The 17518-nt window shown below is 31.0% G+C and overlaps 1 long non-coding RNA gene across 1 annotated transcript in view; it reads left to right on the top strand.

Moving 5' to 3' along the window:
• The first annotated feature begins 2448 nt into the window (after positions 1-2448).
• Positions 2449-17518, top strand: part of LOC119608261 — a 93113-nt gene continuing 78043 nt past the window's right edge. The window contains exons 1-2 of the long non-coding RNA XR_005231808.1: positions 2449-3498; positions 6645-7575. This is a non-coding gene — a long non-coding RNA (uncharacterized LOC119608261). The remainder of the gene's footprint in view (positions 3499-6644; positions 7576-17518) is intronic.

A 17518-nucleotide genomic window follows, 5' to 3' on the forward strand; every position in this document is an offset into this window, starting at 1 on the left:
GGTATTTCCACCAAAAACCAATATTTTTACAAAAACCTGTATTTTCACAAAAAACAGTATTTTGATCCAAAACAATATTTTAGCGAATAACCAATGTTTTAACCAGAAACCCGTTTTTTCCAAAAATAACAAACATCAGAATTTTCATTAAAAAACATTTTTTTTTTTACAAAAAACTCTATTTTTTATCATAATTGGTATTACCACCAAAACAATATTTTTATAAAAACCTGTATTTCCTCCAAAAACTAGTATTTTTACAAAAACCGGTATTTCCACCAAAAACCAGTATTTTGATCCATCCAAAACAGTATTTTAGCGAATAAAAACTGTTATTTTTTTTCAAAAACTAACTTTTATGGAAATTTAATATTTTCACCAAAAACAGTATTTTTAACAAAACAGCATTATTTAAAAAATATACATCAAAAATTTTCTGTAAAAAAGTAGTATTTCTTTCTCTCAAATTTTCAACAAAATTTATTGTTTGTTTTCAGAAATAATTTTTTGAATAAAACCAGTATTTTCTTGAAAAAATGTTCAATACAACCAGAAATTTCATCAAAAATTCTCAGCATTTCTTATCAAAATCCTGTATTTTTTATACCCTAAACCTATACCCTAAAGTGGGGGAGGGTATTATGCGTTTGTGCTGATGTTTAAAACACCCAAAAATATTGGCCCTACACCCACCTTAAAGTATACCAATCGGCTCAGAATCACTAAAATTGGTCCATTATTTCGTATAGCACCCATTCAACCGTTCCCCCCGAAGAGGGCTTTTGAGCTCATAAATATGTTAAATGTTTTTGTATCACTTCAAAAATCGGCAAAACTTAGTGTTATAAATATAAGTCTTAATAATACTGCTGATTTTCGTAATGATCGGGCCTCATTTGATCCTATTTCCCATACAAAGTCCCCATCAGAAAATGACTTGATGGTCAAAATTCACTTATAAACACTAATGTCATGATGATATTCTGCATAAATAACTAATCTAACCTAATCTAATCCCTCTACCAAAATGTATCAGGATGGGACCATATTAACCCCCTGCCCCTAAATAAACCCTCATTTAGAAAATCCCTTTTTTGTCAACAAAAAATTTCTGAATTAAGGTAAAAATTAAATTAAATACTTTATTATAAAAAAAATAATAATCAACATTTGTAACATAATTACAGTTGTAGGATATCATATACCATGACCGACCTGAATTTACTTAAATTAATTCAACTTTTTACCAATAACCAAAAATAAGCGAGTTTTTATTTTAAACTAGTGCTTTTTTCAACCCTTAACCTTCTTTATACTACCGTGGGCATTAACTAAAATACTACTAATTTATACAACTCTGCACATTAACTGCATTGAAATTGCTCAGCGTTATCAACTTAGTGCTTTTGGCATTGTTTTTAGTGTTTTTCAAAACGTAAAGATTGTGAATTATTTTCAAATAATTATCTTAATCCGAATAACATAAATTACTCCAAGCTGTACTCACACATTCCAGTTTGGTGTAAAACCAATTAAACTGTGGTATACCAAAATAAATGTAGGGAATTTCATATGCCAATTCTATTTCGTTAGTGTCAATAGTGTCAAAACTTTCAGTTTTTTCGTGATTTGGAAATTTTGGATTTCTGTTTTTATAGCAAAATTTAATATTGATTAAAAAAGTGTCCGATTATTAGTCGTTTATACTATTTTCAATAACACCTTATTTTCTTTATGTTCTAAATTAGCCATGAGACATATTATAGAATCGACCAAGGGTGTTATTAAAAGTTCCAAAATTACTTTTCCATAATGTAAAGTGTAACTATTACCAACGTTTATATTGCTACTTAATTTATAACAAATTCTATTTTCTACTTCTTGGATAAACAAAAATATTTTCTTTAAAAATTGTAATTGGTGTTTTTCTTACATTTTAAAGTTGACCACACTGTTTGTAGAAAACATGCTGTTTTTTGTGTTACTAAATTTTCACTCAATTTAGTTTGCGTTTGAGTTTCGTACGTGATTGACGAACGTATGGCTGATTTGTTATAAACGGAAAGAATAGAAATACAAAAAAAAAAAAGAATCTTTGTTACAAATTATATTTTAAACAGAACTATTACACAAAAAAGAAGTTCATTAACAAACAACAACAACAAGAAAGAATATAACAAAAAGCAAAGAAAAGTTAATTTCACAAATTAAAAAGTAAATAAAATGTTTAGTGTTAAAACTAAACTTTAATTCAACCATATTTATTAAACAACAACAACAAGCAAATCAGTCGTCGTCATTTTAAACACAATAAAAAAAGAATCCGTAGTACGCGTTTACAAAAACAACAACAAAAAAGTTATTAAATTTAGCAAAAGCAAAAAAAAGTATGAAAAAAGTGTTTGTGTTTGTTTAGTTGTAAAAATTAAGAAAAAAATTTAATAAAATAATAGAGTTTATTAAAATATTAAAAAATTTAATTAAAAGTAAATCTTCTTCTCTGTGTAATTTGTGTGTGTGTGTGTCTTCTAAGTGTAGAAAATTTCTTAAAAAAAAGTGTTTTTTTTTTTCGTTCTCTCAAATCAGCAGCAGCACTTTAAGCTTCTTTTAACAAATTTTTATGGGGAAATTATTACAATAAAAGTAATAAATTCAGCAAATTAAAGAAATTTTGTTGTTATTTTTAAGAAAACAAGAAAAACAAATTTACTGTTATAAGATTTTTACAGTATTAACAACAACAACAACAAAACAAAATCTAGCAACAAAACATCACTGTAAATAAATTTTAAAATAAAATTGCTAAAATATTAAATAAATAATAACAATAAAAAGAAAAAAAGTTTTAACTTCATAAAAAAAACAAGAGAAAAAAATATTTAGTGTTACACTAAATAGCGTCTAGTTTGGTTTTCTTTATCATTTATTTAACTCAAATTCTCCCACAGTGTGTGTGCGTGTGTGTTTGTCTCTTTTACTCCCTAATAATAATAACAACAACACACAGCCTTATTACAATAGCACTCAATTAAAAAAGAAAAAAACAAAGAGCACATATATTTTACAACAACACTCAGCTGCTAAACAACATTTAACAACGAGTCTTTGTCCATTTGTAGTGAGAGTGAGTAAGCGAGAGCGAGTGCTTCCCCAACCGGCATTTTTTTGTGTTTTTCTTTTATAAAGTAACTTACAAAAACGCTAAAGTAAACAAAATAAATATTAAAAAAAACAACCTAATCAAAATAATTGTTAATAAAAATTGCTAATTAATATCACAAATCAATTAATTGCTAAAAAAAAAACCTCTACAAAAAAACCAAGAGAGTAAGAAAGTTAGCAAAGCAAATAAGTTTGTTTACCTTAATGTTTTCGTTTTCTTCTTTTCCATTTTATTTTATGCATTTCTTTTTTTTTGCCTTAAACAAGTGTTAAAATAAATATATAATTAAATAAATTCATAAATTTGCCAGCAAAAATTATTAAATATAAATAAAGGTAAGTTTTGTTTTCTAAAAAAAATAAGTTTTTTTTTTGTTGTCTGCCTAAAATTTTGTCAAGTATAAGAGTGTGTGTGTTTTTTTTTTCTTTTTCATTTTTGTTGTTAGTATTTTATTTTCGTTTTTTGTTGTAATTTTACTACCCCTTTTGTACTTGTAAATTCGGCAAAATTTTCTGAGTAGATTTTTTTGCGTTTTTGTCTCTTTGTGTATTTATTGTTGTTTTTTTTCGGTATTTTCATTTACATGGTCCCTTTTGCGATGGCAAAATGTAATGTAAAGTTACAGTAATGTTAACATTTATTTGTTTGATTTTATAATTGAATTATAGGAAATTTTTATTGGTCATACGCCCACCTTAAAGTATACCAATCGGTTTAGAATAATTTTCTGAGTCAATTACATCATGTCTGTCCGTTTGTCTATGTAAACCTTGTAATCATCATACTTTTGCCTTAAGAACGAACCTCTTAATAAACCACTTCGTGAAATTTGGAATTCTTAGAACTAATGATATCGTTTTTACTTCTAAAGCCCGTTCTCTGGCACAATAATATAATTCTTAAGTATGCACTTTTAAAGAGCTTCCTAAGAACCAGTGATTGCCTGATAAAGTTTTTTTTATTTCTATCCGGGCTAAGCTTTGTCTGTCCGGGTTCTTTAGAGCTCTACTTCTGTTGAAGTCTATTATATTACAGAGTTGCATTTCGAGGGAAAATAATCTGGCATGATTCGAAAGACATTCTAAGGAACCAGCAATAAAAATTTGATGCAATTTTTGTTTCCATCAGGGATATTCTTTATTTCTTTAGGTTTTTTAGAAGTCTGTTTCCTTTGAAATCTAAAATATTGTGTTATCTCCTTCCAATTAGAATTTACCTTCCAATACTATTTAATTAGCTAAAGAAACGTTAATATTCGATTTATAAATAATACATGTACTGACAAAAATATCACCCTGATCTCATGAAAATCAAAAGTACTCGATAAATACTTAATTTTGAGGTTAGTCACCAAAAAATCTTCTAAATGGTGACTGGGTAAAAAAAAAATATAGTGAATTTACGAAAATTTTTGTACAATTTAATGTTAGTGTGTAACACTTGATACCTTTTTCCCAGGTACCTGCCAATGGGAATTTCCCATTGCACATTTGTTAAGCAATTTGTGAGCTTTGCCTAGTGTCTATCTATTAGTAATAGGGTTACAAATTTGTAAAGTTAAACAGGTGACAGCAATAGTTCGGCAAATTACAAGATATTATATTTTTGTGTGTGTATGTTTAAGAAAAAATTATCTCGTGGATAGCGTAATTTCAGACTTTATCTATATGAACATTATCGAATCGGTATCCCATCAAAGGTTTAAGACGTTCTAGGTATGTCCATTTGTCCGTTAGAATAATTACAAGGTATAAACATTGACAGCTAGGGGCCTTGATCTTGTAAAAATAATAACTTAGTATTGGTTGCTAATTAAAAGTAAGGGATATCGTATCAACTGATCAAATACAGATACATGTATACGTCTCTCTGTCTTTCGTTTAAATTCAAAGAGAAGGAGTTGAGGGATGGAATGTTTCTCGAATATTAGTTAGTTAGTTGGTTAGTTAGTTAGTTAGTTAGTTAGTTAGTTAGTTAGTTAGTTAGTTAGTTAGTTAGTCAGTTAGTTAGTTAGTTAGTTAGTTAGTTAGTTAGTTAGTTAGTTAGTTAGTTAGTTAGTTAGTTAGTTAGTTAGTTAGTTAGTAGTTAGTTAGTTAGTTAGTTAGTTAGTTAGTTAGTTAGTTAGTTAGTTAGTTAGTTAGTTAGTTAGTTAGTTAGTAGTTAGTTAGTTAGTTAGTTAGTTAGTTAGTTAGTTAGTTAGTTAGTTAGTTAGTTAGTTAGTTAGTTAGTAGTTAGTTAGTTAGTTAGTTAGTAGTTAGTTAGTTAGTTAGTTAGTTAGTTAGTTAGTTAGTTAGTTAGTTAGTTAGTTAGTTAGTTAGTTAGTTAGTAGTTAGTTAGTTAGTTAGTTAGTTAGTTAGTTAGTTAGTTAGTTAGTTAGTTAGTAGTTAGTTAGTTAGTTAGTTAGTTAGTTAGTTAGTTAGTTAGTTAGTTAGTTAGTTAGTTAGTTAGTTAGTTAGTTAGTTAGTTAGTTAGTTAGTTAGTTAGTTAGTTAGTTAGTTAGTTAGTTAGTTAGTTAGTTAGTTAGTTAGTTAGTTAGTTAGTTAGTTAGTTAGTTAGTTAGTTAGTTAGTTAGTTAGTTAGTTAGTTAGTTAGTTAGTTAGTTAGTTAGTTAGTTAGTAGTTAGTTAGTTAGTTAGTTAGTTAGTTAGTAGTTAGTTAGTTAGTTAGTAGTTAGTTAGTTAGTTAGTTAGTTAGTAGTTAGTTAGTTAGTTAGTTAGTTAGTTAGTTAGTAGTTAGTAGTTAGTTAGTTAGTTAGTTAGTTAGTTAGCTTAGTTAGTTAGTTAGTAGTAGTTAGTTAGTTAGTTAGTTAGTTAGTAGTAGTTAGTTAGTTTAGTTAGTTAGTTCGTTAGTTAGTTAGTTAGTTAGTTAGTTACTTAGCTTTACTTAGGTTAGTTAGTGCATATCCCACGGAGGCACGCTAGAACTGTTAATAATTATACCAAAATTACAAACTAATTGAACAATGTACCGGAAGTAGAGTCAGCCCGGATCTCAACTTGTAGGGTCAGTTGATTTCGTGTTTTGACAAGTGTTTCTACTCATATCTGGTGCCTCGGCTATTGGTTAGATCTCTTCAAGGTACCTGTTTGTGGCTGTGGTTGCAGGTTTAAAATGTGTTGATTCGGCGATATTTCCCCTACTTTGTCGGCGCCTATATTGTAATTGTTGTTCATGGGGCCTGGGGCTACTATGACAAGAGATCTGATAGCTCAGTATTCTGTTTAATGAAAACCCGTTTTTATGGAAGCTTTACAATTCTCTAGCTTTTTCGGTATTGTGGCTAGTGATTTAAAATTATTCGATTTTTAAAGTAATTTTAAGTAGATTTACTTCGTCGGGCAGGTATGGGCAATTGAAGAGACAGAGTTTTTTTAATAATAAGGATTATTACTTTCTGTTTCTTAAAGAAAACTTTGCTAACTATTATTACACGTAATTTTAAATAAATCAATAATTTTTTCTATTTTCTGCTTTATTTTCAGCTTTTACTCCTTAACAAGTGTTAATAAATAATTAATTGGCTTAAGAAATTCTAAAAAAATCAATATAAAAATATAAATTATTAAATTTAATCATCATTATACTAGTAGCACACCCACCCAAAATTAATAAAAAAAATTTAAAAATAAAATGTACAAATAAACTAAACTACAAATTAAACAAAAAATACAAAAGAAATTTAAATAATTTCCATTTAAATTTTTGTGTTTAGGAAATAACTCAAAAATTACATTACAACGAGTTGATTTCCTTAAAAAAAAAAATTCCCCCAAAAAATAATAAATAAATATTCATTCTATCAACAAACCCCTCACACACCCGAAAAAAATTACTCTTCTACTAATAGTAGGAAAGAAGAAAACAAATTTGTTTATTTGAGGCAAGTGTCTGCATATTAAATACACATGCAACAACATTTGAAGACACTTGCATTGCAGCAACTAAATGTGTTGTAAAATAACCAGACAGACAGCCAGAGTGAGTGTGTGTTAAACTAGCAAGTGGGCATTTTATTTATTCATTTATTTGTTTTTGCTGTTGCTGGAATTTGATTTTGGTTATTTTGATAACGACTACGACGAAAAAGCCCAAACACGGGTGGTGGTGTTGCATTAACGACAACAACAATATCATCATCACCAACAGCAACAACAGCAACAACTGCAATTGCTACAAAATATTAAAAAGCAGCAAACAAAAAAACCCAACTGCAACAAACAGAAAAATATTTATTTATTGTTGTCGTTAAACTTCAATGAGCGTTTCGATGTCACTCGTACAAGGTGGAGCTGCAGGCGGTGCGCCACAAGGTGCTATACTAGCGGCTGCTGCCCCATATTATCAGCCACCAGCAGTACCACAAGATGTTCAACCAGATCGTCCCATTGGTTATGGAGCATTTGGTGTAGTATGGTAAGTTGCAAAATAATGTTTTTTTAAATACTTTTAGTTTAACAAAAACCTGTCGATTTTAAGTAGGTAATTAAAAAATTTAAACCATCCATCGATACTGTTTTACTGTTTAACTCAAATTTCCATTCACGTGTTAAACACAATTTCCGGATGTAATCAAATGTAACATTTTTGTAGTTTTTAGTCAATGTCTGCTTAAAAAGTTTTTTTTTTTGATTTGGAAAATCAAAACGTTCGACTTACAACAAAATATATTCAATATTAACATAAAACCATTAAGGAGTTTAAGAAAAACCATCGGATAAGTGTAAAAAGTTTACCTAAATCTTAGATAAATTATACAAGTTAATATTTTTCCTAAAACTTTGGCAAAGCTTTCCTGATGAGCTGTTGACCGATTATCATGTGTATAAAAACAATTTTCAAAGATTGCCTAGATTTAGATTTAAAGGTTTTTAAAAGATGCTAAGGACTTTCCAAGTTCGAACGATCTATGTAATTTGCACTTGCTTACACCTCAAATGATCATGAGTCTTTTAGTTCTTGATCGAAATCGGATTGCTTTTTTAGATAATTCCCTATGATATCTTAATAGAAGTCACACTCGTTGTCTTTAATGTCTCCAAATTGGGCGAAGAGCTTCACTTATTTCCGAACGAACTTCTTTTTTGAATCCCCAAATGATCCTTTACAAAAGGATCAGCTTTAAAATCAATATTAAAACTACAAAACTTCAAAACTTCGAATCCAATATCCAAAACTACGAAACTGACAAATATTCAAAGTGAACAAGTGGAACCCTTGATATATCAATGAAATATAGGACTTGTCTTGATTTTATATATATATATCACGAAAATGTTTCGAAAACGTGTTGATATCCGTCCGAAACTTCTCTATGCTGACTCCTACCTTAATATTCGATTGTAATGCCCAATCATAAGTTTCTATCTTCGCTATGGAGAGTGCAATGTGTTAACTATTGAATGAGCGGAAACCTACATTCTCCTTAAAAGCCTCTGCGCTAAAAGTCATTCACCGCTATCGCTAATAGAAGTGAAATTTTCATTCCCCTAGAAGGGAAAATTACTATCGTGAACTTATTGTGAACAATTCATTCACAATAGTTTGATTTTGTATGCAACAGCTGTTCGATGTTTAAAAAATTCCATCAACAGGGGAATTTTTTTTTCACGAGAAAAAAGTTAGTGAACCAAAAAAAGGTGAAAAGGGAACATATTTCACGTGAAATGTTGATTGGCGATAGGGGTGATTCACTCTTTGGGGGTGTTTCCTTAGATTGAGACAGTAAACTCTTGATTGAAACTGAGACTTCTAGGCCTCTTGTTACCAGATGTGTTAAGGATGATTCGTCAGTCCGAACATCAAGTTCTCAGCGGTGATTCCTAGATCTCATGACTTTAGTTGTAATAAGTCTTTGACTTCAAACTCCATATCTTCCAGTGTTCGGTAAGCTATTCTACCAATTTAACTGAATTCTCTCTCCTACAAACGCCATCTATCAAGGTGGAATAGTTCAACAAAAAGATTATTTGGAAGATTAATTGTTTAGCAAGTTTTACAGAGTAGTGACTTGAACCACTTCTTATATTATTGGATGACATCTTGGAGGAACTATTATCTACATGTCATGTGTTGATTCACCAGATCCATGGCACATAAATGCTTCTTTTGACACTAGAGGATCAATAGGTGGATTAAGTTTAAACTTTCTCTGGGTTGAAAGTCATTCAGTCCTCTGGGGGTTTTTCTTAGATTGAGACCGTAAACGTCCGGCTGAAACTGAGACTCCTAGACCTTTTGCTACCAGAATGCTGTAGTAGGAATTCGTTAGTACTATTTTGCAAAACCGAACATCAAGTTCTTAGCAGTTCGGAGGTTCCTAGACTCCAATGTGTTAAGTCTGTAACTTCAAAGTCCATATCTTCCGGTAATGGGTAACCTATTGTACCAATCTAACTGAATTTACTCTCCTGCAAATGCTCTCTTGGTTGAAAGTCCTTTAGTCCTCGGGGGTGTTTCCTTAGATTAAGGCCGTAAACTCCTAGGCCTCTTGTTACCAGATGTGTTAAGAATGTGGTAGGAATGCGTCAGTCCTATTTAGCAAAACCGAACATCAAGTTCTTAGCAGTTCGGAGGTTCCTAGACCTCATGTCTTTAGTTGTAATAAGTCTATATCTTGCAGTAATGCGTAACCTATTCCACCAATATAACTGAATTCTCTCTCCTGCAAATGCCATCTATGAAGGTGGCGATCAATAGTTTAGCAAGTTTTACAAATACTATTCATTAGGGTAGTGTCAATGGTTTGATAAGTCTTATATTCTTGGAAAAAATCATGAAAAAACCATTATCTTCAGGGCATGTGTTGATTCAGAAGATTCGTGGCACATAAACGCTTCTTTAGACACTTGAGGAACTATTGGTGGATGAAGTTTAATGTGAAACTAAAAGAGCTGTTGGGTTTTGGGGACAATATTCAAACGTGTGGTAACGATGGTAGGCTTCCGGACGATGTTTACTTGATTGACGTTGCGAATAAAGATTGATTAAAAAGGCTGTAGGAAGGACAGGCGGTTATTTTCTAGGCTTTGGTTAGGGTTTGTGGCAGTCGTCTGCTGAACAATAGGAGGTAGAGAAGCATTATTGCCCAAATAAGTGAAAATATGCCGAAATATAATTTTAACAGAGTTTTTCAAAACAAATCATTTCATACCTTAACTCACCTGCCTCTTCTAACCATTGAGTAAGTAAGTGTTAAAGACCCTACCAAACAAGAAGCTAAAAGGCATCATTGCAATAAAGCTGTAAAAAAAAACTTTAAGGTGAGCAAAACAACAAAACTAAGCTAAAAGTATCGAAAACCTTAAGGCAAAAAAAAAAAAACAGCAACTGCAAAAAAAAGTTACGTTGATTTTGTGCAGGCAAGTTAAAAACAGAAACAAAAGCTCAAATAAACTAAAGCCCCCCAAAACAAAACGTATAAACTTACTCGTACTCCAATGAAAATACAATGAACCTTAAAATCCAAAAAATAAAGCAAAAACAGAAAAACAGTGCAAAAACAATATTACGTGAGGGACATTTCAATTTAGTTGATTTTGAGCTTTCAGAATATAATTTGATTGTGTAATATACAAATCTATACTCTTCGATCGTCAAGCGCGCAACACTGAACTTTAGAACGTTCTTAGCTATATTTTAATTTCTTACAATTGTCTTGAGTATGAGCCAAAGTCTAAAGGAAAATAAATTTTCTTGAGCTTTTGCTAGATCTTGCCTTGGGCTATAATCCTTAACCTTACCATACCTTTAAACTTCTGTTTTCAGAATTGCTTTGGTGTTAAACGCAGCAAAATATAAAAACACTAAAATCATGTTTTATGTTGCAATAATGAAATAAATTTTAAGATCATCATTGTCATACTACAGCCGTTCCATACTGCTACTACACCACTACCTTAAACAATACACTGCTGCTTCTTCCACTTACTCTGCAGTTTCATTGTATTTTTATTTTTGTTTCCTCTTCTCTACTTTTCGCTTCCCCATACTGCTACTGCTTCTTTTTTTTCTTATTCTTTATTGTATTCTTTAGTTTTATCATGACACCGTGTTCTCGGTTCAGGGCTCATACCCAAAAGAAAATCAGCTTAAAATAAATAAAATAAAGAATCAACCAACAACCACTTAAAGAGTTTTAATAAGAAGACGTTGAAAAAAAAAAAACTTAAACATTTATTATAAACAAACTACCTGCAACTGGTTTTGCATTTTCTTTATTTTTCTTTTTATAATTCTGAAGTTGCGGAACCAGTGAACATTTGGGAGTTGATGAATAATCTCGATTAATCTCGATTATTTTTGTTAAACCCAAGTCAAATGTGATCAAAATTTAGACAAAAGTAAAATCTGGACTCTGGACCATATACTAAACTATAGTCTGGACTATAGACTATAGTCAGGACTGTAGAATACACTGTAGTCTGGACAATAGACTATAGTCTGGACTATAAAGTATACTATAGTCGGGACTGTAGAGTATACTATAGTCTGAACTATAGAGTATACTATAGTCTGGACTATAGAGTATACTTTAGTCTAGACTATAGAGTATACTATAGTCTGGACTATAGAGTATACTATAGTCTGAACTATAGAGTATACTATAGTCTGGACTATAGAGTATACTATAGTCTGGACTATAAAGTAGACTATAGTCTGGACTATAGAGTAGACTATAGTCTGGACTATACAGTAGACTATAGTCTGGACTATAGAGTAGACTATAGTCTGGACTATAGAGTAGACTATAGTCTGGACTATAGAGTAGACTATAGTCTGGACTATAGAGTAGAATACAGTCTGGACTATAGAGTAGACTATAGTCCGGACTATAGCTGTAGAATATAGTCTAGACTATATAGTATACTATAGTCTGGACTATAGACTAAACTATAGTCTGGACTATGGAGTATACTATAGTCTGGACTATAGAGTAGACTATAGTCTGGACTATAGAGTAGAATATAGTCTGGACTATAGAGTAGAATATAGTCTGGACTATAGAGTAGAATATAGTCTGGACTATAGAGTAGAATATAGTCTGGACTATAGAGTAGACCGTAGTCTGGATTATTGAGTAGACTGCAGTCTGGACTATAGAGTAGACTGTAGTCTGGAAACTATAGAGGAGACTATAGTTTGGACCATAGAGTAGACTATAGTCTGGACTAGAGTAGACTATAGTCTGGACTATAGAGTAGACTATAGTCTGGACTATAGAGTAGACTATAGTCTGGACTATAGAGTAGACTATAGTCTGGACTATAGAGTAGACTATAGTCTGGACTATAGAGTAGACTATAGTCTGGACTATAGAGTAGACTATAGTCTGGACTATAGAGTAGACTGTAATCTGGACTATAGAGTAGACTATAGTCTGGACTATAGAGTAGACTATAGTTTGGACTATAAAATAGATTATAGTCTGGACTATAGAGTAGACTATAATCTGGACTATAAAGTAGACTATAGTCTGGAATATGGAGTAGACTTTAGTCTGGGCTATAGAATAACCTAAAGTCTGTAGTATAGATTGGACTACACTAAAGTCTGGACTGTAGACTAAGCTTTAGTCTGAACTATTGACTAAACTGTACTATAGACTAGAGTACAGTCTGGACTGTACACAAAACTTTAGACCAGACAATATTCTGAACTAGAGATTAGACTTTAGTCAGGACTATATATTAGTCTGGTCTATTACTCTACTATAGTCGGGCCTATAGACTGAACTTGAGGTTATACATAAACCTGGACTATATATTAGTCTGGTGTATAGGCTCGACTATAGTCTGGCCTATTGACTAGACAATAGTCTGGACTATAGATTAGACAATAGTCTGCACTGTAAACTATGGGGTAGACTTATAATATGGACTGTAGGCAGGGCTATAGACTGGACTATAGTATGGGCTATAGTCTATTCTATAGTATGACCTATAGACTTGACTAGTGTCTAGATATAAACTAAACTAAAGTCTGGTCTATAAACTACAATCTGCTCCTCACTATAGTCTACACATTTTTTAAACTTCCGCCAATATGTTCGCTGGGTTATCATTGCATTAATATGTGTGTCGAGCCGGTGAGACAGTAAGTTTGTTTATTTCAAAGACATTTTAATGTGAATGATGTTATTTTTTTCCAATTCTTCGTTTGTTTGTTTTTATTTCTGGTTCGTTTTTCTACCTTTTATTATAAACTCTGTATTTTTTTTATATCTCAGTTGTGTGTTCATTTTCAATTTTTTCTGTTTCCTTTTTATCAAACACAAAATTGAAGAAGACCCATTTTAGTGGAAACACTTGTGTCTGAGTATGTCCTACTAATGGAAATGTTTTCTTAAAGAAAAGTGTCAAGAAGTAAATGAAATGAAAAATGAAAACAATTCTATTTGGAAATACATAATCGTATTAAGCAATTGGCTAGTTTATTAAATGAAAAAATAAAGAATGTTTTCAAAGAAAGATTTTTAAATTTAAACAACTGTTACAAATCATATTTGTTTGAAAAAATATTCCAATAATATATCAACACCCTTAAACGATAAATGGCAAGTTAACCGTTGAGTTTTTTTATGGGCAAATATACATACATAAATTCATTATATTAATTCCAACCACTTTTTACCCCTTAACCCTTTGCCTTCTACAGCAATAAAAGTGATTCCCGAAAATTGTATATTAATTAATATTAGAAAGAATATTATTCTCATACAAAATGTTTATAAAAAGTTTTTTTTTTTTTAATTTTGCTAATTTTTATTTATAATAACAACAGTCGGCATTTTAAGGGTTAAAACTGGAGTCTGTAAAATTGCATGATTCATAGAAACATTTTCATCCTGGTTGTCGACTTTTTTCTTTTTTTTGCTATATGAGAATTTTTAGTGGTGTTTTTTCGTTGTTGTTGTTGTTGTTTGCATCATAAACATTTGCAGAGTATATTGGGTTGCAAACATAGCCCGCATATGAAAATTTCGTAATCGTTTAAATAGTGGATGTCAGGCCATTCCAATCGTATTGAAGCCAGTTAAAACTGTAAATCTTTAGGGTCGTTTTCACCAACTGCAACTATAAAGAAGTTTAAATGCTTTATAACTTTTTAAATAAAGAAATTTTTAAATAAAATGTTAATAAATCTTAAATACTACCGTAAAGTCTGCCAGATCATTGCGAGTGTGTGTTATTGAAAGCGAGAGATTAAGTTTAGGAACCAGCTGACATCCTTCGAGATGTTATATACTCTAGTTTGATTTGAATAGTAAAATCTGGTAATGACTCTGAAGGTTAAAAATAATTTCGATCATATTTTCAGAGATATGTATGAAGTGATTGTCCGATCTAGATTTATGAGTTTTGTGGGAATTGTAATATGCTGCATGGTATGCTATTTCGATCTCAAACTCTCTATTAAAAGAGGTCCTTAGCATTACTGAATTATACTTCAAGAGGATAAAGTTTTGGAACTAGTTGATACTCGATGAAATGGTATCTCTTTAACTTCCCAGTTGAGATCCGCAATGATCGCTGTGTGGAGGATCACTGAGGAATAACATCTTTATATATCGTGCTTTAATTGTTTTATCAATGATCTGTTGATTGAAACAAAGTGCCAATTGTTCTGGTAATATATGCATGACTTAGTTATTAGAGGAAACAGAGTGTTCTCCTTCCTTTCTTCATCCTCTACAAATAGTCATAACCAAAGCATCTACACAAAATACGTTTTTCAATTCATTCTTCGCTCTATATCGAGTCAGGTTATTGTCCACTGAGAGATAAAAAATCTCAGTTGTTACAACAACAACTACATAAAGACCACTAGTCATAATAAACACTCCCAAGGATTCGTTTTCGGTTCAAATAATTTCCCGTTTTAGTGACTTTTGCAGATCGGTTTAATACAGACCTCTTGTGGGAAAGATCCGTTTTGTACTCGGCCAAAGATTTTTTTCCAGAAACGAACTCTAGGCAACTGTTGGAACTGTTAATAATAGGAACTTTCAACGATCCGTTCACGTGTCGAATCATTTTCAGTTTTGACGGAAAGATTTGACATGTATAAATCACTATCTTTGAAAAGTTTTGGAAGAATACAAGATCTAACCTGATTACCATGACTTTGTCTTCAGAGATTTTTGAAAGAGTGCGAATACATACTTAACGTAGAAAGTTTTCGTCAAAGCGATTCCAGTTGAAATAGGAAGATGATCATAATTAGACCACTCTATACTTCTTAAATAATTTAAAGATTTGAAAATCACGGATCTTGATTGAACAAGAACAAGATCGTCTGATTTGATTGCCAAGACTTCTTTAGAGATTTTTGAAAAAGTGCCAAGACTTAACGTAGGAAGTTTTCGTCAAAGCGATTCCAGTTGAAATAGAAAGATTTCCTTAAATCCACTCTATACTTCTTGATTTAAAGATATGGAAGTCATGGGTCATGTACATAAGGCTTAAACTTAATTGAACATAATTCTGCAATACAATCGCCGATCAGAAGCCATAAAAGAAAGAGTGAATCATACGGCTTATGGGGTTTGCAAATAATGATATTTTATGGTCCATTATTAACTATACGATCCGATTAATCTATAGGGTAATGAATCGGTATTAAGGACACACTGTAATCATGCCAGAACGATGGGTATCGAATACAACAGTTGTCCTAACGAGGAGGATGAGGTGACTGTATCTCATCTTCTTTGCTACTGTTCTGCTATTCTCTATGGAGGAGATATGGAGGTGCTATCTGGAATAAATCTCTAGATCATTCTAAACTTCGTAAATTGTACCGCTTGGTTAAACACTGGAAGTAGTTAGTAGTAATATAAAGGACTCTAACGATTACTAGGGCATCACTATGGGATCACAATGGATGGAGCCAAATGAGCTGCTCAATTGAGTGGCTACAATGCATCTTTATGCAGAGCTCGAAAAGTGATTCATATTGAGCAGCAAAAAATTGTGTATCAATGTTAACTTTCGAAATTTACATAAATATAAGCTTGACAAAAACTGAAACAAATGTTTCCTTATTACTCCATTAAATAATGTCGAAAAAAAGTAAAAGTCAATATAAACACATTAGTTCTACTTTGTACATAACCGGAAACAAGTTTCAAATTAATTTACTTTTTTTTTTCTAACTTTCTTCTAAAGTTAAAAAAAAAACAAGTTATTAATTCAAGTCCTCTATCTAGAACTACCCAGCAGTTCTTCAAAGAGTATTACAATCATTTGCTCTAACGCGGAAACACTTGGCTGGCTCTAATTGTTTTTCGTCACAAATGTGAAGAGAGTCTCCTCTTGAGTGTTCCTTTTTTACAAAAGAGCGGAGACAGTCGTCATTTAAAAATAACTTGTTTCGATACAAGTTTTTGTTTAGCTTTCTCACTGTATCTTTGTAATCTATGGTGTGACGAATGACTTCTTTCTAGGTGACTAGATGTAACTGTAAGTGATAGTTTAAATAGGGGAACTGTCCTTACCAAACTACTGGGTACATATAACATTGTAAACATATTGTGTAAATTCGTCCCTTAAAACACACAAACACATTTACTACTCAATGACTTGTCCTGTAACAACTTTTCTCTCTTTCTCTTTATTACTCCTTCTCTCTTCTATACAAACGTTTTGAAATGTGAAAGGAAACCTTTTTTTTGATGCTCTGAATGAAATAACGAACAAAAAAACAACAAGTTTATCCTGTAGTCTGGTTGGGAAGAGAAGATGTGAAACTAAAAACAGGACGTTCAATAAGTTGTACAAACAAACGAATGAACAGACAACAGCTGCACAAATTTTGAGTTTATTTTCTGTATATACATTATGATATTTTTCATAGAAGTTATAAAAAGTGTCTACGAATAATTTCAGATGTTGTTAAATTTATTTATTTCACAAATAAATTTTTGAAAAAAAAAAAACAAAATTTAAGGATATTATGGCTTTAAGTTTTGTAGTAATATTCTAAATAAAAACTTTTAATGAAAAATTCTAGGATACTGGTGGGGAAGAAGATTGAAGTGATCATCAAAATATCATCCAATCTTTAATATAGTAATAGTTAATCTTTAATAAAAAGAAATCTTTTTTTAAACAATATTATCAAAGCAAACAACATTTGTTTGATAACAACTTTTCTCTCTACGAAATCTCAATAATTTGCCCCATAAGGTTATTACAATTTTCAATTTAACACATGTCCATTAAAACAAAAATTTTGTACAAATTTGTCTTACACTTAAAACAACCACATTTCAAAAATTGTGTTGTACAACAAACACTATACAACTAGATTTTATAAAGAAATCAAATTTATTTTATTTCAAATCCCCACACTCAAG

The sequence above is a fragment of the Lucilia sericata genome, unplaced genomic scaffold (assembly GCF_015586225.1).
Source record: "Lucilia sericata isolate MDLA Ls3-8-SP2 unplaced genomic scaffold, ASM1558622v1 Contig000815F_arrow, whole genome shotgun sequence".
Classification (NCBI taxonomy): Eukaryota; Metazoa; Arthropoda; class Insecta; order Diptera; family Calliphoridae; genus Lucilia; species Lucilia sericata.